At 32.8% G+C, this 22,234-nt stretch overlaps 1 long non-coding RNA gene across 2 annotated transcripts; it reads right to left on the bottom strand.

The window, feature by feature from the left end:
• Window positions 1-273: 273 nt before the first annotated feature.
• Window positions 274-11,551, bottom strand: LOC141553214 (uncharacterized). Of its 2 annotated transcripts, none has more exons than XR_012485322.1 (3): window positions 11,403-11,551; window positions 5,365-5,447; window positions 274-1,038 (listed from the first exon to the last, which is right to left on the bottom strand). It is a non-coding gene; the product is annotated as an uncharacterized LOC141553214 (long non-coding RNA). The 2 variants fall into 2 exon arrangements; XR_012485321.1 differs by lacking the exon at window positions 274-1,038 and adding an exon at window positions 3,933-4,018.
• Window positions 11,552-22,234: the final 10,683 nt, after the last annotated feature.

The following is a 22,234-nucleotide window of genomic DNA, read 5'->3' as shown; positions in this document are numbered from 1 at the left end:
TCTGACAATTAAGTATTGAGATGTAAAGAGAAGTAGAGGTTAGAATCCCAGCTAATTAACCTACTTAGCAGAAATATTGATGGCTGGAAAATTTGTGAAGACTCCACAGAAAAGGAAAAAAAAAAAACACTTCCAAACCCTTCATTTAGTAGTGAATTACCCTGACTCCTTCTGTGTCCCTTCATGTGTTCCTCACTATCATACTATTCTGTATATACCCTTCTAATTGATGTTACACGTAGCTAAAAAGGAATGTGTCCCAGAAATATAAAGGGCTATGGATTTATAGTTACTATTTTTATGTCATATTAGTTAACTTGCCTTTTCTAAGTGTCTGTCATGACCACTGATAGTAAATTCCCTGTTATATGCTATAGACTTTGGAGAGGATATCACAATAGTAATTCTTGAACCTCAAAACAGCAGTAAACCTTTATGGACCTAAGGTACAATTTTAAGAGCAAATTAAGACCAGAGGGAGATGCTATATATGTAATATGGGGACAAAGAAAATGCTTCATTTGATCATTTGTAATAGAGGAGAGAGAAACTGACCATTCCTATTCCCTATCATCCAAATTCTCTGTCCTCTACTGTTCTCCTTTAGAAAGTCATGTTCATTTGATGGTTCCATTTCCTCTCTTTTCATTGCCTACATCATGGCTTTGAAGAATGCAATTCAGAGGAAACTGTTCTGTCCAGTGTTATCCATAGTCTTTCAGTTGCCAGTTCTCATTGTCTTTTCTTGGTCTTCATCCTTTTTGACTAAGGTCCTGTCTTTGCCTCTGTCAAGTCACTTCTCCTAGCAGATACTCTCTTTGCCCTAGTTTTTTTTTTTTTTTTTTTTTTTTTTTGATATTATTCTCTACTGAAACACTTCCTCTAAATGACCACTTCTTGGTATTCTTAGTTAGTTGTTCTGATTGTAGATGTTTCTCAAGGCTCTGTGCCAGGCCTCCTCCACTTTTCATTCTATACTATACCAATTAATGATTTCATCAGTCTCCATGGTTTCAAATACCTCTATGCAGATGATTCCTAGAACAATGCAGGGTAACAAAAAAGTTTAAGTATAATTTTAGCCTTTTAAAGCATAAAATATTACATATGAAAAACTATTACAGCTTAACATTTAAATAAGATCTTTTGGTACCCTATGTAAATAGCCCCACTCATTCATTTCCAACTTCTTAGATAACTCTAACTCAAAATGTCTAAAACAAAACTTATTGTTTCCCTTCCCCCCCAAAAAAAAACCCCTTAAATCCCCCTGTCACTTTGATGAAACAGTATCCTCCTCGTCAACTTTGGTAATATCTTCAGCTTCTAGCTCTCATTTATTCCACATATCCAATCTGCCATCAAATACTGTCATTTGTGCCTTCATAAGATTTTTTGCTATTCTTTTCTCTTTTTTGAATTTTAGTATTTTATTTTCCCAGTTATATGCAAAACAAATTTAAACATTTTTTTAAATTTTGCAATATTGAGTTCCAAATTCTCTTCCACCTTCCCTCCCCTTCCTTGTCATTAAGAAAGCAAGCAATTTAGTAAAAGTTATATATTAGCAGTTAATGCAAAACATATTTCCATGTGAGTAATATTATAAAGAAATAGACAAAAGAAAACAAGAAAAATATTTTTAAAACCCAAACAACATTACATTTCAATCTACATTTAGATTATATTAGTTCTTTTTTATTTTATTTTATTTTTTAAAGCAAAATATGGAAATTATTTATTGCATCACTTTATGATCTAGAGATAAATCTTCTAGACAACAATACTGAAGCCATTTGGGAATCAGTGTAGTTGAGTTTACAGTCATATTTTTTATGTTAAATCTAATATATGCATATATATTTATATAATTATTTACTGCACAAGAAAAATCAAATCAAACCAGTAAAAAACAACACCAAAGCAAAATAAAATCCAAGCAAGCAACAACATAAAGAATGAAAATGTTTTGTTGTGAACCACATTCCTTTATCTGAATGTAGATAGCTCCCTTCATCACTGAACAATTGGAATTGGTTTGAATCATCTCATTGTTAAAGAGAACCACATCCATCAGAATTGATTATCATATAATCTTCTTGTTTCTATGGACACTGATCTTCTGATTCTGCTCATTTCATTTACCATCAGTTCATATAACTCTCTCCAGTCCTCTCTGAAATCATCCTGTTGGTTGTTTCTTACAGAATAATAATATTCCATAATATTCATATACCATAACTTATTCTCCAAGTGAGGGATATTCACTCCATTTCCAATTTCTTGCCACTATAAAGGCTACAAGGGCTGCTACAAACATTTTTGCACATATGGGTCTCTTTCCCTTCTTTAAGATCTCTTTGGGATATAAGCCCAGTAAAAATACTTCTGGGTAAAAGGGTATGCACAGTTCGATAACTTTTTAAGCATAGTTACAAATTGCTCTCCAGAATAGTTGGATCCATTCACAGTTCCACCAATAATGTATCAGTATCCCAATTTTCCCACATCTCCTCCAACATTCATCACTATCTTTTTGTATTATCTTAGTCAATCTGAGAAGTGTGTAGTGATATCTCAGAGTTGTCTTAATTTGCATTTCTCTGATCAAGAGTGATTTAGAGCATCTTTTCATATGAGTAGAAATAGTTTCAATTTCATTCTAGAAAATTGTCTGTTCATATCCTTTTACAGGATTTATCAATTGGATAATGGTTTGGTTTTTTACAAATTAGATCCAATTCTCTTTATATTTTGGAAATGAGGCCTTTATCAGAACCTTTGAATGTAAAAATGTTTTCCCAGTTTATTGCTTCCCTTCTAATCTTGTCTGCATTAGTTTTGTTTGTGCAAAACTTTTTTTTTACTTTAATATAATCAAAATTATCATTTTGTGACCAATAATAATCTCTAGTTCTTCTTTAGTCAGAAATTCCTATAAGTTCTTTTTTAAAAGTATTAATATTTCTTGCATTAGTCTTCTTCCCTTCATTCATATAATCCTTTATCATACAGTTATGATCTGTTATTCTAAGTACACAGAATATTTTAATTGGCTCCTCATTCTCAACCTTCTCCCTGATCTACCCTCTCCAACACTTAGGTGCCAAGATAATTTTTTTTTCTAGAGTAAAAATCTGGCCATACTAATCCTATCCCAATCATCCTTGTTTCTTTGCATTTCCCAGATCAAATATAAAGTTCTCTAATTATCAGGTGAAGCCTTTTATAAGCTGGCCCCCACCCCGACCTTTCCAACCTTCTTATATCTTACTACCTTCCATGAATTCTACAACCTAGATATAAGTTAACTAGCAAATCTAGCTTTTCAGCCCTGATTTCTTGACTTCAGGGGCAGAATTCATACAATTCATACACTCTAAAGTGTTTATAGCCTAAGAATAATCAGCTAACATGGAAAGTTTCTTAGCATCCTAAACTCTGAATTATATAATTTAACAAACATTTTAGATCTTACAAGGTATAAAATTTGCCAAATGCAGGGTATATTAAATAGAAAAATAAAACACCTGCTTGCCCTCAAGAAGCTTAAAAGGTAGCTAAGTTAATGATACAAGGTAGCAATGAGATGAGAAAAAAATAAAGTACCCCAGACAAGGTGAGTTTTTTAAAAATGAGAAATTACTTTCAATGGGGAGGATCAGGGAAGATTTCATTTTGGGGGTTCTCACACTTTAATATTTGTTTAGCATCATTTATTTTAAAAAATCAGGAGTAGTTTTGGGAAGAGTTGAACTGCCTCTACTCCATCATTTTGGTTCTACCTTGAGGTAAATTTTCATTTATTCTGGAATCTTATTTTAAAGGAATAAAAAGTCTTTGAAAACTCAGATCATAGGAATGATGAGATTATACCTGCAGGTGGCAATGGTGTGTGGGATGCCTTTCTATAGGTAGACTTAAAAAAAAAAAGTCCTCTTCTGATTCTGAAATTTCATGATTTTTATGGGAAAAATTAAAAACTTGTTAGGATGTTCTGATGAATTGAGTGCTGGACCTGAAATCAGGAAGATATGACTTCAGATAAGGCATCAGTTCCTTACTAGTTGTGTGATCCTAGACAAGTCATTTAAACTCTGACTCAGTTTATTCATATGTAAATAATGAAAATGATAAAAAAAACACCTACTTTCCTGAGTTGTTTTGAGGATAAAATGAGGTAATAATTATAAAAAATCACTTACCATGCTACTTGGTTTATAGTAAGTTCTATGTAAATGTTGGCTACTAATAAAAATAACAATGATGATGCTTTAAAGTTTTCAAAGTAAGATAAATATGAATTAAATCATTTAATCAAATGAGAATTTGATCAAAACATCTTACAAAATAAAAGCTATTATGCTTATTTTATAGATTTCATGACCTATATTATTCCTAATTTCCTAATTGAGGCAATGAGAATTTAGGGAGATGACTAATTATTGACAATATAAAAGACAATGTTCTTCTTTAAGTATATTTTGATTAGATGAGGGCTGAGATCTCTTACTATTTTAAAAAGTGAAAATTCCATGATCCCCTCAAGCACTTATAAACAGAGATGAATGTTAAGTTTTCCTTGGAAGAGAAAATTAATTTCTCTCTTGGTTTGTTAATTAGAGCAATAGATACTCTAGTTTCCTTATTTTTTCAACTAAAACACCAATAGTTATTTGTATCAGATAGACAGTGGTTTGACATTCTCTGTTCAGCTTAAAGGGATAATTTCTCGAAGTATTGTTGGAAGCTTCTATAATAGGTACTGGAAAGAAGATTATAGATCCTTGAAATTGGCAGGTGAACATTCTACAGCCAGAATATTTATTTTAAAAGATTACAAGGATCAATAGCTCAAAGGTTATCAGAATAGACAATGGTTGTCATTTGAGTATCTTGCCAGCTCCTAGCTAATAAGATGTGAAAGCATCCACTTCTCACTTTCCCATGTTAGATATTCTATGAACCTTTTTTTATTGAACCTAAAATCATGAATGTCAATATTCAGATTCTCTGAATTATCTGATTCTCAGATGTGAAAAATGATCGCTGATGGCATGTATGGCTTTTTTTTTTCATCCAAAGTAACTATTTAATTCAGTGTTTAACTGAATGAAATTATTTTAAGGTCAGCATTAGGCAAAAATCATAGATTAATTGTTCTTCAGAATGAGGAAAAGGGCCTTAGAGAAGAGGAATTCAGAAAATGGATCATCAGTAAGAGAGTTGTAAAAATACAAAGTTATTAATTGCAATTGTTAGAATATAGAATGTTACAAAATAGAATTAAAGAGTTGCAAAAGACTTTAAAGTATAATATTCTAGAGCTCAAAAGTATAGAAATGATAGCAATAAATCACTTACTCTTTATAGATTATTATGCCAATTGCTGGTGAAGATGCGAATTTTTAATAACTCATGGTTCTTGCCATCATGGAGAGTGTAGTCTAATAGCGGAAAAAGACATAAACACAGCTGGATTATCTAAATATAAATACTTATTTAGATATAAATACATAAATAAGTATTTCTGAATAAGGAAATGACAAACCAATCTAGTATCATTGACAAGAATATCCCAAATGGGGTCATAAAGAGTCAGACAAGTTAAAAATGAATAAACACCCATAAAATATATTTTTAAAAATAAGGAATACTATTTCAGATCCAAGAAGAAAAGTCATTATTAAATGGAAGCAAATAGACTTTCTGAAGTAAATAGGATTTTGAATTGAAATGAAAGGATGATGAGGAATTCGAGTGGCAAAGAGAGAAAAAGACAAAAGATTATGAACATATAGGATATCTAGCTTTGGGAAATAAAAGCAAAGGGAAGGTTTGAAGAAAAAGAGCTCTTTAGACTGAATGGAACAGAGAGTATAACAAAACCAGTTATATACGTCTAGAAAGTTAAGGTGTGGCTAGATTATATATAAATTTGAATGACATGCAAAGAATTTCAATTTTATTTTTAAAGTAATAAGGTATCAGTGGCTAATTTATTTGGAGGATTGGTATGACTCAATATATGCATAAATAAGAAGATTCTTACATTATGGAGAGAGAGCTAACATAGGAATGTGGAATACTTAATTGGAGATTTTAATTATCCATATGTGTAGTTATAAGGGCCTATACTAAAGTAGAAGTAGCACAAAGAATTAGAGATTTTATTGGGGAGGCAATTAACAGGGCTTAGAGAAGAGGCAAAGGAGAGGAAGAGTTCAAAGGTAACCCCAAAATTTCAAATATAGGAAACTAAAACAGACAGAAACAAGGAGTCAGAAAGAGGAGAAAGATTAGAGGGAAGCAAGATTAGCTTTCTTTGGAGTACCTTGAAGTTAAATACTGGCAACTTCTCTAGCTTAAGATGCTTTATTATTTAGATGGAGTTTTGGAACCCAGAAGAAATAATGAAAATAGGATTATAGTCTTTGCAATCATCTACATAGAAAAATTGTAATGGCAGTGCTATTACTAAGAGTTGGGGAAAAGGATTACAGAAAGATGGGAGAAAGAGGTCAAGAGTAAGGGACATTCCTTGAGGATAGTCCATATTAAAGGTTGTCCAGAAGATAAGATTACATCCCACTGTTTTTTCCCAGTGCCATTCAACACCAAATAACATATACATATGCATATGTGCATGTACACCTGTATGTTATTTGCATATATAGGGATCCACATAAATATGTATACACATGTATATGTGTATGCATAAATACATGTATGTAATTGTAAAATGTGTCTATATGCAGAGTGCAGTATATAAATATGTGTATGTATGCACTTGTTTATATGGGCATGAGTATATTGCATATTGCATATGAGTATATTATGTGCATGTACATACATATATGTACCCATGTGTACATAGAGGTATATACATTCATAGATATAATATATTCATCAGTCATGGAATTAATGAATAAAAACTCATTTATTCAGCATTCACTTATTAAGTAATATTGGACAATGATTTATTCCAGGATCATTTCTATCTAAATTTGAACATAAGATAAAAAAGAATGAAAAAATAATAATATTTTGTCTCCTATTTTCTCCTCCTATGAATTCAAGGGAAGTGATAGTGTCTTATCTAAATTGTATATTTCTCTAAGTCTTAACCTTGTATTATAAGCAGACTAAGCCCTTAATATTTTTTAATATTTTTAATATGAATTCCCTTGTTTACATTCATAAAGCACTTTAGCACTTAGAAAATGCTTTGTGGTATTATCTTATTTAATCTTCACAATAAGACTGTGAAGTGGATATTACATTATTCCCTTTTACAGAAATATTGAGAAAGGCCAAAAAGAATAGAATAACTAGTTGAAAGTCTGAAAAAAGTGAGGTGGTACAGTGGATAGAGCATGGATTTTGGAGTCAGGAAGATCTGATTTCAAATCCAGCTTCAGTTACTTACTAATATGTGACTCTGGTCAATTCAATTAACACTGTTTGCCTCAGTTTCCTCATTTGTAAAATAAGCTAGAGAAGCAAACTCTCCAATATCTTTGCTAAGAAAATCCGAAATGGCTTGATGAAGAGTTGGATGTGACTGAAATGCCTGAACAAACAATAACAAACAAAATCAAGGCAAAATTAATAATAACAATAATAAATGATGATGATAGTCAACATTGATTGATCTATACCTACTGTGTGTCAGGCTTAATGATAAGTATTTTACAAACTTTTTTTTTTATCCTCACAACAAACCTGGGAAGTAAGTGCTATCGTTACCTTCATTTTTACAGTTGAGGAAACTGAGGCAAACAGAGGTCAATATGCCCAAGATTAAATAGATAGTAAGTGCATGAGCCCACATTTAAACTCAGTTCTTCTAATTCCATGTCAACATCTCTATTCATGGTACTAGCTGGCCACATGCTGAGTGGTAGAATTTAGAATCATCAAGTTTTAGTTCTTGTCCATAGGTAATGACTTTTCTGACAACCTGTGTCCTTTGGAAAGTGGAGATATTCTCACTTTCAAATATAATTTTTTACATCTTAATTATTGCATAACATGGTGCTCTCAGCTCCATGTCACATGCACTCTAACTAAGCATTTCATCCATGTCTTTATCCAAATAATTAATGAAAATATTCTATAGAATAGGGTCAAAGGCAGTTCCTGAGGGTACTACACAAGAGACTTCCCTCAAATTCATACAGATATCCCCTTTTAGCTTTATTTCATCCTCTGACCCAGGCTGGTAATGATAATATCTAGCAAATTATTTAACACTCTAAGGTTTGCAAAGCACTTTATGTGTGCTATATCTTTTTTTCCTCATAAAAACCCTAAAAGATAGATTCTATGATTCTCTCCATTTTAAATATGAAAGAACTAAGAAAGAAAGAGCACAAGTGACTTACCATCTCACAGCCTATCAGAGCCAGAGTTTCCCAATTCCATGTCAACAACTTTATAAACTGCAGCTGAAGCTATACAATTTTATACATGTAGTTGCTGAACAGAGAAGAGATAAAGTAACTCACCCTATGACACAAGGTTAATATATAATAGAGCTGAGATTTGAAAGAGTTTCTTTGCCTTCATATCCAAGCTCTTTCCCATTATACCATCATGTCTTACTCCTTCTGCTCTCTATTTGTTAACCTAAAATAGTTTCTTTAACAACCACCACTTCCTCTCTTCTAACAAAGCTGAAAACTCTGACCTTCATAGCAAGCTAATGAAGGTCACAGCTCATCTCCCCTCCCTACTTTGCCCTCTGAGTGATCCTTCTTACATTTTAAAGATACTAAAACATTATATGTCAAAGCATTTTCTTTAAATAATAAATTTACCACAGCAAAATTGAAGCAGCCTTTGAAGTACATTCCTTACTATGAACCTTGGCTTGATATATTATAACATTTAAATCAAGAAACCCTTGCATAAAGGAGTTATCTAGATCCAAAATGAATAGAATCATCTGAAAAAGCAATGGAATGGGAAAGACAAGCTTTCCCCTGACCCTCAAGGCCCAGAGTTGTTATTCTTTTTATTCCTTTTATTAAACATCAAGCTCTGACCTAATGAAAATTTTCCTTTATAAGCTTTTGCTGCAAACAAAACACAAAACATCTTTAAACCTGAAAATGAAGGTGCTACACATGTGTATGCATGCATGTGCATTTTCATGGAACCAAAATGAGGTTTGTTTTTTTAATATTTCAGTAGTTCAATGATTTCTTTACAGCATTTGCTTTCTTTCATCTATTGCTGTTGTCTACTTCTACCTTGGGCAAAATGACTTTATGAGAATAATAGCTCATGTTTCTAGAGCATTTTGATGTTCACAACCATATTCATAACTTTTGTGGGCAGCTAAGGCAGGTACAATCAGACCCAATTTACATGTTAAGAAAATGAGGAACAGAAGTAGGAAGATGTTGAGTATCAGGAAAGAATAAAGTTGGAAATGCTCTTAGAGGTCATATAGACTAATCTCCTAAAGGTGAGGAATTTGATGTTCAATAACATGATATGACCTGGACATCATCACAAAGCTATGGAGTCAAAATGAAGGCCAGATTTATAAACTCTACCTCCTCTACTGGGCCTATCCCTAATACTAAACATTTCCTTTTTGCTTGGAACATAAATTAATGATGTTACTATAAAGCACATGGATTTGGTGCCAATTATTAAACATTATGGGAATACCAGCAGGGACTCATTCTTAAATTCTGCCCTAATTTATTGTAATGCATTAGCAGGGGAAAAAAGCCCATTTGCAGCACTTTTCAGAGATCTGACCCCCTGCTCACCCCTAATACTCAGCTGTTTAACATTTCAGATCCAGGGGTAGACATTCAATAAAGTAATGAACAGCTCCCCAGTTTTCTGATGCAGCACTTTCAAAGCCACCTTTGGAATTTTACATTATCCAATAATTGATTGGTTTAGTAAATTACATCTTAATTGAAAAATATAATGCCTAAAATGGTTTTAATTAGCAACCAACACAAGCATTTAGTAGCTATGGTAAAGGGCCAGGGCCAAAAGAAATTTTTAAAAAATAAATAAATATACAGAGAGCAATAGTAGTCAGAGTTGGAAAGGATTTCAGAATGTAGAATGTCAGTGGCAGACAGGACCTTGGAACACAGTGTTAGAACATTCAACCAAAAATGTCAGAGCTGAAAGTGACCTTACACTACAGAATGTTATTTATGGAAAAAAGCTCTATAATATTTTGTATTAGAATTTAGAACATTAAGAATCAGAGGCCAAAGAATATTTTAGGATATAGTACAAAGATTGTTAGTTACCAGAAATCTTAGAGACCATATAGTCCCTTTCATTTTACAGATGAGAAAATTGAAATATAACGATTGAATAAAATCCTACCTCAGATACCTATTAGATATATTATTCTGGACAATTCACTTAACCTAAGTTCATTTACATATCTGAAAAAATGGGATTAATAATATTACCTACCTTATAGAGTTATTGCAAAGATCATGTAAAATGTGTTATTTTAGTTATGAATGATGCTTTGGAATTCCTTTGGGAATTCTTGACAAAGATGCTAGAGTAGCTTTCAATTTTCTTCTCCAGCTCATTTTACAAATGAGCAAACTGAGGCAAACAGTGTTAATGTTTAAATGTCAAGGCACAAATGTTTTAAAGTTTTATAATGCAGGAGTTGAACTCAGGTCTTTCTGACTCCAAACATGGTACGGTATCCACTGTGCCACCTTGTTGCTTTAGTTAAAATATTTTGAAAAACATAATGTGATTTATAAATGTTAGTTACTTTAATATTAGTTCCTGGCTCATACTTGATCCTTAATAAATGAGTGTAGAATGATAAATCATTGTGATGTTGATGACCATAACAGAAAACAAATCATTGCCACAAGTAACACTACCACATTGCTTCTACTACAATTATCATTTCTACCACCATAACTATTACCATTATTACAATGCTCATACCTGATACTCAGCTATTGAACATCTCAGATTCATGGGTAGGAATATGATAAATTAATGAATAGCTCCCAGTTTTCTGATGCAGTCCTTTTAAAAGCTACTTTTGGAATTTTATATTAACCCATAATTGATTGGTTTAGTAAATTTCATCTTAATTGAATAATATAATGTTTAAAATATTTTAATTAGCAACAAACACAAGCATTTTGTAGTGATGGAAAATGCCAAAACCATAAGAAATTTTTATAATATAAATAAATGTATATACCAAGGGAGAAATAGAATTTACTACTGGTAGTATTACTACTTCTACTACTATTATTCCTTTTTTGTCCTACTATTCAGGTTCTTCTTCAAGTTAGTGACAGACCACCAGAGAAATTTAATGTCTTTACTCCAAGTCTAGTGTTCTTTCCTTCAAGACATAGAGGTTTCCAAACCTGACTCCAAATAGGTCCAGTCATTTGATGGCTGGGAAAAAATCTTGAGCAAAATAAAACAAATTACTTTCTATATTACATAAATTTCATTCCTGGGGGAAAATGGCTGATTTTCTTCTCAGTCATCATGGCCCATTGAAAATCTTTCATTCATTCATCCAGCTGCAGTTTCAAAAATAAGTCTTTTGGACAAGGCCTACTTTATTTTAGAATTCTGTGTTATTTATGAAGTCATAAGAACATTCTTCAATGAGGTTCTTGTAACTTTTTTTTTAATGAAAACCTATAAAAAGAATTGTTCTTCAACACTCAATGTCTCTAAACTTTTTGATAAACTTCCCATTAAGTGGTTAGTCACAAAATAATTTATTATTTTTGGTAGATGTTATACATTGAGAAACAACTAATAATATTTGTCTTTGGGGGTCACTAATCTTTGGGGTATTGGTCACTGCTTTTCTTCAATGAATTCTTATCATATGTAGTGATAGTCACTTACCTTTTAATAGAGCACTGCCTTTTAACAAGAAAAGGCTGCACATAAGAATGGACTTTTTAAGTGGCTGGTGAGGTTCCCATACCTAGAGGAGTTTATAGGATCATAACTGGACAGATAAAAGGTACTAAAAAAAGAATTCAAAGAAAAATGTGAACTTGGGATTTCTTTTTCAGATAAGAGTTGGATGACATAACTTTTAAAGTACTTTTTTTTTTCCCAAAGCAAACATTCCACAATCAAATAATTTATCATATTTCCTTAAACTTTTTCTTAAACTTTTAAACAGCTTAATATAATAGGAAAAACAAAACACTAGACTAAATCAAAAGATCAGTACTAAAATCCCTAGTCCAATATCCACTAGCTATTCGAGTTTGAGCAAACATTTTACCTTTATGGCCTTGGTTTCTTCATTTTAAAGTAGTGACAATATTCATGGCCCTTATCATCTCCTAAGGCTTAACTGAACAAAACAGTATATAAACTCCAATACAACATGGAAATGAGAGGTATTAATTAACACTAAACAAGATAGTCTTCGGTGGGAGCCTTTGTGAGTCAGAATGATCTTAAATTGTAAAATCATAAGTCTTTTGGAAAAAATCATAGAACCCCCAACCTGTTTATAATCTATTTAACTAGCCAATTACATTGTTAGCCTATTATGGCAGATTTTTCCTGTGAATACTTCTTGGCTCTTCAGTGCTCACGTTTGTAATTTTCTTCCAATTTGCTACTGTTTCATAAAGTTTTGTCAATCATAAGCATTTTTAGGAGATTGAAATGGCAACTTAATGGTTTACTCTGAAAGAGACAAAGAGAGGGGAAAAACAGCTGCAGCATTTAAAAACTGATGGGGAATTTCAGTGTAATAAAGGCACAGCAGAGCAATTAAAGTGAAGGAAGTTGCTCCCTGAATGTAATTTAAAATAGAAGGAAAAAGTTTCTCTAATTTGTAAATCTATTGAGGATTGTTTAAACACATTCCTTTTGATCAATAAAAATCATGTGGCTGTTTGCATTCTGTCTGAATGATCCAAAATGAGCATTCTAAAGTTGAACATAAACTCAATCAAAGGAAACCCAAAAACTTCTCTGTTAAAATAGTCAGTTGGTATTGTTTTTTGTTTGTTTTTTTTTTTCTTTTTCAAAAATAGAATTCCAAGGGCAAGAGAAAACTGCCTTATATTCATAGATACATAAAATGCTAGCTTGGGAGGAGATCTATGACACAGATTGTTAGTATAAAGAGCCCAGAATGATGGAACTGAGAAGGAGCTTAGAATTAATTTAAGGAATGTGGAACACCAAAAAATGAATAGTAACATCAGTAGAAAACTTAGAACATAAATACTGAAACAAAATACAAAAAAGGGGAAATCCCTCATCACATAAAGATTATCTAATATGAAACTTCTAGTGTAAAAAGAAAAGATCAAACAGATATTAATCAATAAATTTTAATTAGGCACTTGCTATGTTCCAGTCACTGAGCTAATTACTGGAGAGACTAAAGAGCACAATTAAACCAGGAGAATGATTTGAAGAGGGAGACAATTCCATCTATAAGACTGTCTGAGAAAATGCCCAGTATTGGGAGCTAAAATAGCAATGCTAGATTTTGGGACATGTGCCAGTAGGGGTTGGAAAGAAAGGTACAAGAATATTGAAAAGTAGGAGGGATTATGAAGAGTTTTGAATAACAAACAGAAATTTTGATATGTGGTCATGTGAAAGGGAGCTGCTAGAATTTATTGAAGAGTTATGATATGGCCATTCCAGTGCTTTAGAAAGATTAATTAGACAGGTAAGAGGTTAGAGTTGTTATTTTTCTTCATTCTCAAAAATGACCATGACATTAGGGAGGTGAGGTTGTGATATTCAAGTGAATTGGATTTGGGGGAAGGAGGCCTATGCAAAGTCACCAGCTTCATTTTCTCCTCCAGAGCCATCTGGTCCAGTGCCAAGATATAGATCAAGAGGACTGGAGATGATCCTGGATGCAGTAAAATCAGATAGTCTATAGTAGGAAGTTATTTGAGGCAGAGTAACTAACTAGTAGAATATTGTAGCAGTCTAGGGCTTAATTGTGGAATGTACCAGATGACAAAAGTGTTAGTGAAGAGGATGGGTCCTATAAAAGTGATGTTACAAAAATAAAATTGAGATTATTCACAATTGTTCAAATATGGAAGTGAGAGAGTGGAAATCAAGAAGGATACCTATGTGCTAATTCTTGCTAAATAAAAGGATTACTTCATTATGTGAGGAAAAGACATCCTGTTTATATGATATGAAGAAGAAACAAGATATTTTTTAAAAGTAAAATATAAGGCATAGTTCCCAGCTGAGAAAAATGAGGGAATGAAAGACTTGGGTATGGATGAAAAGAATGTGAAAAACTCTTATGGTGAGTGGGATAATAAATCAATAACAGTGAAAGGATAACTTTGCCATGCTCTGGGCCCAGTTGAGATTAGGAAATATAATTTTAGTAGACCCAATAAGCATACTCAGTGGATAAGGCACAGGTCTTGGAGTCCCATTGTTTGTATTTGAATTGCTCAGTATATTTAAGCTGAATTCAACTAATCTATTATCTAAGAATCCTTATTAGGATACATCTGATCCCCTTTCATAACCCTTCCAATTCCATTATTCCAAAGTTATTGGTTCTTCCACTTACAAAAATGTTAAAATTGGAGGGAACCTTGCCCACTCCATGTATTAGAGTATTAGAGCTCCAGGAAACTTTAGAAAGCATCTAATTGGATCTAGTCATTTTACAGACCAAGAAACTAAAACTCAGAAGAGATGTTTATTTTAAAAACACACAGAAAGTTAACATTAGACTCTTGTCCTAAGATTGTATTTCTCACTTTATATTTTATGATGACTACTAAATATAGCTACAAACATCTATTGTTTTTCTTAAGTAGTTTCATTTGGATGAAATATTCATATATGATATCAAAACCCAAAGAGATTTCTCAATTGAAAAAATCCAAAAGATTTTTGATCTCTGAAGTACTCTTATGTTTGAATGATTTGTTCAGGATTATTTATGTTGAAAAAAATCAGAATTTGGACTTAGATCTTCCCGCCCCCAAGACCAATTCTCCATCCACATCTACCTATTACTCAAGTACTGATATATGTATATAATAGCACAGTTAGTAGTATCTAGATCAGGAAAAATGAGGAGGATTGAGGAAAAGCTATTGGATTTGGTAATGAAGAGATCATTGATTACATTGGAGAGAGTATTTTGGTGGAATAATGAGGTCAGAAGGCAGACTGTGAGACATTAAGAAGAGTGAAAGGAAAGTTTTGGCACCTCATATAAATCTTTTTGAGTAGTTACCAATAGTATCTAGATCTTTATATACATCTTTATTTTTGTTAAGTTGTTTCAATTCTATATGACTTTTTGTGAAGTCATTTCTTGAAAAAGATGATTTAGAGATTTGACGTTTGCTTCTTCAGCTCAATTTACAGATGAGAAACCAAGCAAAACTGGGCCATGGTCATCAGAGTCAGACAGTTAGTAAGTTTCTGAGGCTGGATTTGAACTCATGGAGTCTTACTGCTTCCAAGACCAGAGCTCTATCCATCTTGTTATTTAGCTGACCATCTATCTTTCTATTCAGTATGTAAGTTTCCTTATTGAGAGTTTTTACATCAATAAAATCACAGGTCCAGACTCCTAAATGCTGATGTACTCACTTACACATATGTGTGTACATATTTGATGTGTACATGCATATATCCATATTATTTATAAGGACATATGTCATTATGTATTGATGCATCCACATATGAATATGTGTATATATTTAAATATGAAAATATACACATGAATCTCTACAAAGGACCTCAGATATCATCACTGGGGACTTTCTTCTAAGCCATAGTAACATCTTTCTTAACCAGCATTACCTGTGTAATTCTTGTCCATGTCCTTCTATAAATCTGCTCTTTGTGCCAAAGCTCTAACTCACATTTCCTTGACATTATGTTGAAAACAATGCATTCACACATCATAACATATCCCGCTTTCTTTTGTTTTTAGAACATAGATGGTCATGATCTCCCTGACTTCTCAAGATCAGAACTCTAAAACAAAGGTGATCATGCCTTCTCTGACTGCTCAAAAAAGGGGTGAAAACACCATAAAAGGAGGTGACCATGCTTCTCTGAAGTTTCAGGAAGGGATATGAAAACACCAAAGGAAATGGGAAGTCAAATCAGATTAGCGGGTTCCTGAAGGGTCTCAACTCTTAAAACAGGTATAAATAAATCCATCAGTATGGAAGGTATTACACATAATTACATAAATTACATAAGCACATAGTAACATAACACAGGCTAGTAGTAATGTGACAAATAACATGAATCAATGTGAGGAATTATACATATCCATAAGTCCTAAAAATAGTCCAAAAGGAATCTATTATCCATTAGTTCATATGCCAAGAATCCAATAATTTCTGTAATAGTCTCATCAACAATTTTTCATCTCAGAAAATCCAATGATTCCTGCTGATTTTAAAGTTTTTTTTTTTTAACAGTCTCATTAACAGTCGTGCTCTTTCAGTGTCAGATTTTTTTTTAAGTCTTCTCCTTTGTTTCAAGGTTTTTCTCTTTTTCTGTTTCTCTCCAGGTGCTTGTTCGTACCCATCTGATTCCTTCTCCATCTGTAGAAACACAAGCAAACCCTTTCTCCCAAGCAGTTAACCTATCTAGTCCCTTCTATTTACCACTTTCTAGATTTCTCCTCATTACTTAGAGATTATATTGAAGCTGCTTGCATTAGACACTGCCCTTCTGTTGGGTTAAAAAAGCCTGTATTCTTCCAATTGTAATCCCTTTCTGCCATCTGATTGCTTTTCTGCTGATTGAACACGTAATCCCTTTTTGCCATCTGATTGCCTTTTGGCAATAAACTCCCATAGGGAGTTTATGGGAAAAAAAACTATGAGTTCAGTTTTGGACAGGACGAGTTTAAGATTACTACTGGATATCCAGTTCAAGATTTCTAAAAGGTAATTGAAGATTAGCAAAGAGATTAGTGTAGTATATATGTATAATAGAGATTTATCAGCAGAGAGATGTTCCTTAAATCCACAGATGATGGGATAAGCAAATGAGATAGTATATATAAAGAAGGGAAGAAAACCCAGGTAAGAGCCCTGTAGTTCACTAAAGTTAGAGATGAGGAACCAACAAAGAAATGTGAAAAGTAATCTATTCTATGGGATGAAAATCAGGAGAGGATTGTATTCTTAAAAGAAAAATCTAAAGAGAAAGTTATCAAGGAGAAGATTAACACTCTTTGAAAGTCTACAATAAGATCAAGAAAAATGAGGATTGAGGAAAAACTATTGGATTTGGTAATTAATAGATCATTGGTAACATTGGAGAAAGCATTTTGGTGGAATAATGAGGTTAGAAGCAGACTATGACAAATTAAAAAGAGTGAAAGGAAAATTTTGGCACCTCTTGTATAGTCATTTTGAGTAGTTACTAAAAATACAAAAAGACATAGAATGTTAATTTGTGGGATGGAAGATTTAAGTGAAGACTAGAGAAATATGATTTGTTTGTGGAAAATACAGAAGGAGCAAGTAGACAGGAAGAGAATGAAGACTGGTGATAGATTAGAAATGGCAGAGTTGTAGAAATGGGATGAAATGTGCTTTATTTTGTGGAAAGATGGGTGGACTTTGGTAAGAGTAAAAATACTTCATGTGAGAAGGGATAAAAGAGATAATAAATGTAGAAGGTTAAATGATATAAGGTGAAGAGGAGAAGGAGCTCATGGAAAATGGCCTTTTTTTCTGGAAGAAAAAAAAAAAAAGAAGCAAGGTTCTTAGCTGAGAGACTGGGGAAGAGAAAGCCAAGAGAAGTTAAAGGATGGATGGAATGTTTGGAATTGCTGCTGGGAGGAGTGGAATAGTGAGTTAATAATATAGGTAAAATAGGACTGCTTTTCAGCAGAGAAGTACCAGCAGAAGTTTTGTAACAAATTTGTAGTGCACCTAGATGGAATATATGTATAACTTTTTTTCACCTCTATTCATTATCCTAAGTATTTTCAGTGAAGGAAATAGAAGGTGGAAAGAAACTAATGGTAAAGCTTGGCAGTACACAATCTATCATATGTTAAGAAAGTCAGGGACTCAGGAGAAGAGGACAGTCTAGAATTTAATTAGTTAACCCATGGGTCAAGTTGAGGTAAAAAAAGAGAGGATGGCTAGTATAGAGGGAGATGGCCTGAGAGAAAAGAAAGGAATCAAGAATTTGGATGTTCCAGAGAGAGAAATATGGGGACTGAATATGGATCACAACATAGTATTTCCACCTTTTTTATTTGTTTGCTTGGTTGTTTTTCTTTCTCATTTTCCCCTTTTGATCTAATTTTTCTTGTACAGCATGATAAATGTGCAAATATATTTAGAAGAACTACACCTGTTCAACCTATATTGAATTACTTACTGTTTAGGGAAGGGGAGAGATAGAGAGGGAAGAAGAAAATTTTGGAACACACGGTTTTGCAAATATCTTTGCATGTGTTTTAAAAAATAAAAAGCTATTATTGTTTAAAAAAAGAATTTGGATGTTATAGTGTTGATGAAGAGTAGAATTTGATAAAGGAATACAGAGAAAACTGGAAAAGCAACATGGACCTCAAAGAAAGAGAAATTAGTGAGTGGTGAAATGGAGGGAGAAAGATACGGCAATGGAGTGCAAAAAGGATTCCAATCCTACTTTCTTATCCAGTGAGTAGAAGGAAGATGCAGCCAGTACTGGAAAGGGTGACCACAGAGTCTGTGACAATTGATAGAGATAGATTTCAGTGATTTCTAGAAGATAGAAGGAGTGATAAATGATGATGATGGTGATGATTGAGAAAGATGAAGTAAAAAATAGTCATGTGATTTGTCAAAGATCACACAGCTAAGGTCTAAGGCTAGATTTGAACTTACGACTTCCTGACACCCAACTTGGTTCACAATACAAACACAAATATGTGTGTGTACATACATACATATATTCCTATATGAATATATGTATGTATGTACACACATATAAGTGCAGGTAATGCATGTTATGAGTAAGCATACAAGTAAGCATATGTAGGAATAGGTAGTTATTGTTTCTCTACCACCCTACTGGGATTTAAGCAATTAATAAATAGGGATTTTTTTTTCTTTATTTTTCTCCATTTCCTAGCAGAGTCCCTAATGTATAGTAAATCATTAAGAAAATGCTCTTGATTTTGTATTTATTAATATACATAGATTTATATAAAGGTATATATGCACATACATGCACATATATAAATATAGATCAACATACATGTTTGTGTACATTATTTTAACAAAACTGCTTTTTTAATATAAGTATAACACATTTAGTTAATGAAGCTACTTTGACTAAATCCTAGATATAAGGTGCTTTCAAAAATATCAGATTCATGGGTTTGCAGAATCCCCAAGGTAGAAAGCACTTGAGAGATCATCCATTCAAACAAAGAGATTGGAACCCTACTTACATCAGTCTTGACAAGTAACTGTCTCACCTCCACTTGCAGATGTCTTGTGACAGAGAAACTAACTACCTCCTGGGGCAAGCTATTTTCTTGCTGGATGGCACTAATGATCATGAAGTTCAACCTATCCTTTCTTGTTTAGGTGGAAGGCTTTTCTTGTGGATGCTTATTATAACACCCAAAGATTTCTTGAGTTGACATCAGCATGTGATGAATTCTCAGTCCCCTGTGATTTACTAATATCTTTCTTTTACCTTCTCTATCCCCAGGTTACTATTTGACAGACTCAGAAAAACATCCATGCTGACTGATGTCGCTCTTCTGTTTAGTGGAAATAAACTGAAATAAACCCAAGGAATATATGAGATACATACTTTTGAAGGATTGGAAAGGAATAAACTCGGCACTTTCTCCCCCTCCCTCTACCACATGATTTGGGGATATTTCTGCAAAGCTAAACAGCTATGCCATTTTGGAAAGTTTATGAAATAGCAGAATGTCTTGTCTGCTTTGCAGAATTTGTTGTTCTGATATACCAGCCCTCTCTTCATAAATCTCAGAGCATCTGTTTTCTAACATATTCCTGGGGTTGATACATGTTATTACAATGATTAAGTCATGAAGAGAGTGATTATTGCTCATTTCTTTGCAATTCTCTCACTCAACATGATCTTGTAGAAGGAGCCCTCAAGTTGAAGTTAGAATCACAGTTTTGAGTCCAATTTGTACCATATTTAGATTTAAAGAACTTGGGTTTGAGGCCTGACTTTGACAGTTATTAGATTTGTGCTCATAGGCTGCCACTTTCTCTGATAATTATTTATTAAATTATGGGATTAGTCTACACTGAAATTTCTTAAACTGTGGATTGCAACCCCGTATGGGGTCATGTAACTGAAAGGGGGGATTGAAAAATTATGATTTATTATCAGTAAATGTTTGATTTATATACCTAATTTAGATACCTATATGTGTAGAGTCATACAAGACTTTCTTAGGTGAGGAGCAAAGTCAAGATGGTGCAGCAGAGACAAGTCTTTATTTGAACTCTTCCTGATGTCCCCTCAGATCAACACCAAATTAGACCTCTGAACTGGTTTTGGAGTGAGAGAAGTCACAAATATAGGGAGTGTAAGAAATTTGTATCAGAAGATATTTTGTAAGAACTTCAGAAAAAGGCCTATTTAAATTGAGCACGAGGGGTGGTGGTGAAGGGGGGGGAAGCAGCCAAATGGAAACACATTGCAGAGACTCAGAGTGATGTGGAGTCCCCATGCAGGAGAATCGACCCTGAGGAATCTACAGCAGTGTTGACTACACTGTCCCGATTGCAAGCTGGTGGATCAGCAAATTAGCTGGGAAAAAAAAAAAATACATAAGCCTTTAGTTAATTTGATTAGAAAAATGAAAGAAGAAAATCAAACTGTTAGTCTCAAAAAATGAAAAAGTGAACTTTCCATTAATGAAGAAGAAATCGGAGCAATAATTAGAAGCTATTTTGCCTAACCGTATGTCATTAAATCATTAAATTAATCTAAATGAAATTAATGAAATATAGATTGCCCAGATTAACAGAAGAGGAAATAAATTACTTAGTCCCATTTTAGAAAAAAAAATGAACAAATTATTGATCAATTCCCTAAGAAAAAATCTCCAGGGCCAGATAAATTTACATAGGAATTCTACCAAACATTTAAAGAACAGTTAATTTCAATATCATGCAAACTATTTGGAAAAATAAGGAAAGAAGAAGCCTATAAAATCCTTTTTATGACATAGACATGGTGGTCATAACTAAACCAGGTAGGGTCAAAACAGAGAAAGACAATTATAGATAATTTTCCTAATAAATATTGATGAAAAAATCTTAAATAAAATATTAGCAAAGAGGTAACAGCAATCCCTAAGTAAAAGTATCCCCAGGATGATACACCATACCAACTAGGATTTATACTAGGAATGCAGGGCTGGTTCAATATTAGGAAAACTATTAGTATAATTAACTGCATCAATAAACAAACAAAAATCATATGATTATCTCAATAGATGCAGAAAAAGCATTTGATACAATCCAGTGTCCATTACTATTAAAATGCTAGAGAATATAGGACTAAATGGAGTTTTTCTATAATGATCAATAGCATCTATTTAAAGCCATCAGTAAGCATCATAGGTAATAGGGATAAACTACAGTCATTCCCAAACATATCAGGGGTGAAACAAAGTTGCCCACTATCACTATTACTATTCAATATTGTGTTAGAAATGTTAGCTTCAGCAATAAGAGATGAAAAAGAGATTAAAAGAATTAGAATAAGTAAAAGGAAATCAAATTATCACTCTTTGTAGATGATATGATGGTATACTTAGAGAATCCTAGAGAATCAAGTAAAAAAACTATTAGAAACAATTCACAATGTTAGTAAAGTTGCAGGATGAAAAATGAATCCATATAAATCATAAGCATTTTTATATATTACCTCAATGTCCAGCAGCAAGAGATACAGAAAGAAATTCCATTTAAAATAAATGTAGATAATATAAAGTATTTGTGAATCTACCTGCCAAGGCAAAGTCAGGAACCATATGAATACAACTACAAAATATTTTCCAAACATATAAAGACATAACTAATAAGTTGGAAAAATATCAAATGCTCATGGATAGTCTGAGCAAATATTATAAAAATGACAATACTATCTAAATTAACCTGCTTATTCAGTGCTATACCAATCAAACTTCCAAGAAATTTATTTCACAAAGCTAGAAAAAAATAAT

Source organism: Sminthopsis crassicaudata, chromosome 2 (genome assembly GCF_048593235.1).
Source record: "Sminthopsis crassicaudata isolate SCR6 chromosome 2, ASM4859323v1, whole genome shotgun sequence".
Lineage (NCBI taxonomy): Eukaryota > Metazoa > Chordata > Mammalia > Dasyuromorphia > Dasyuridae > Sminthopsis > Sminthopsis crassicaudata.
Note: the sequence above shows the minus strand (reverse complement) of the source record. Positions and strands in the feature narration are given on the sequence as shown.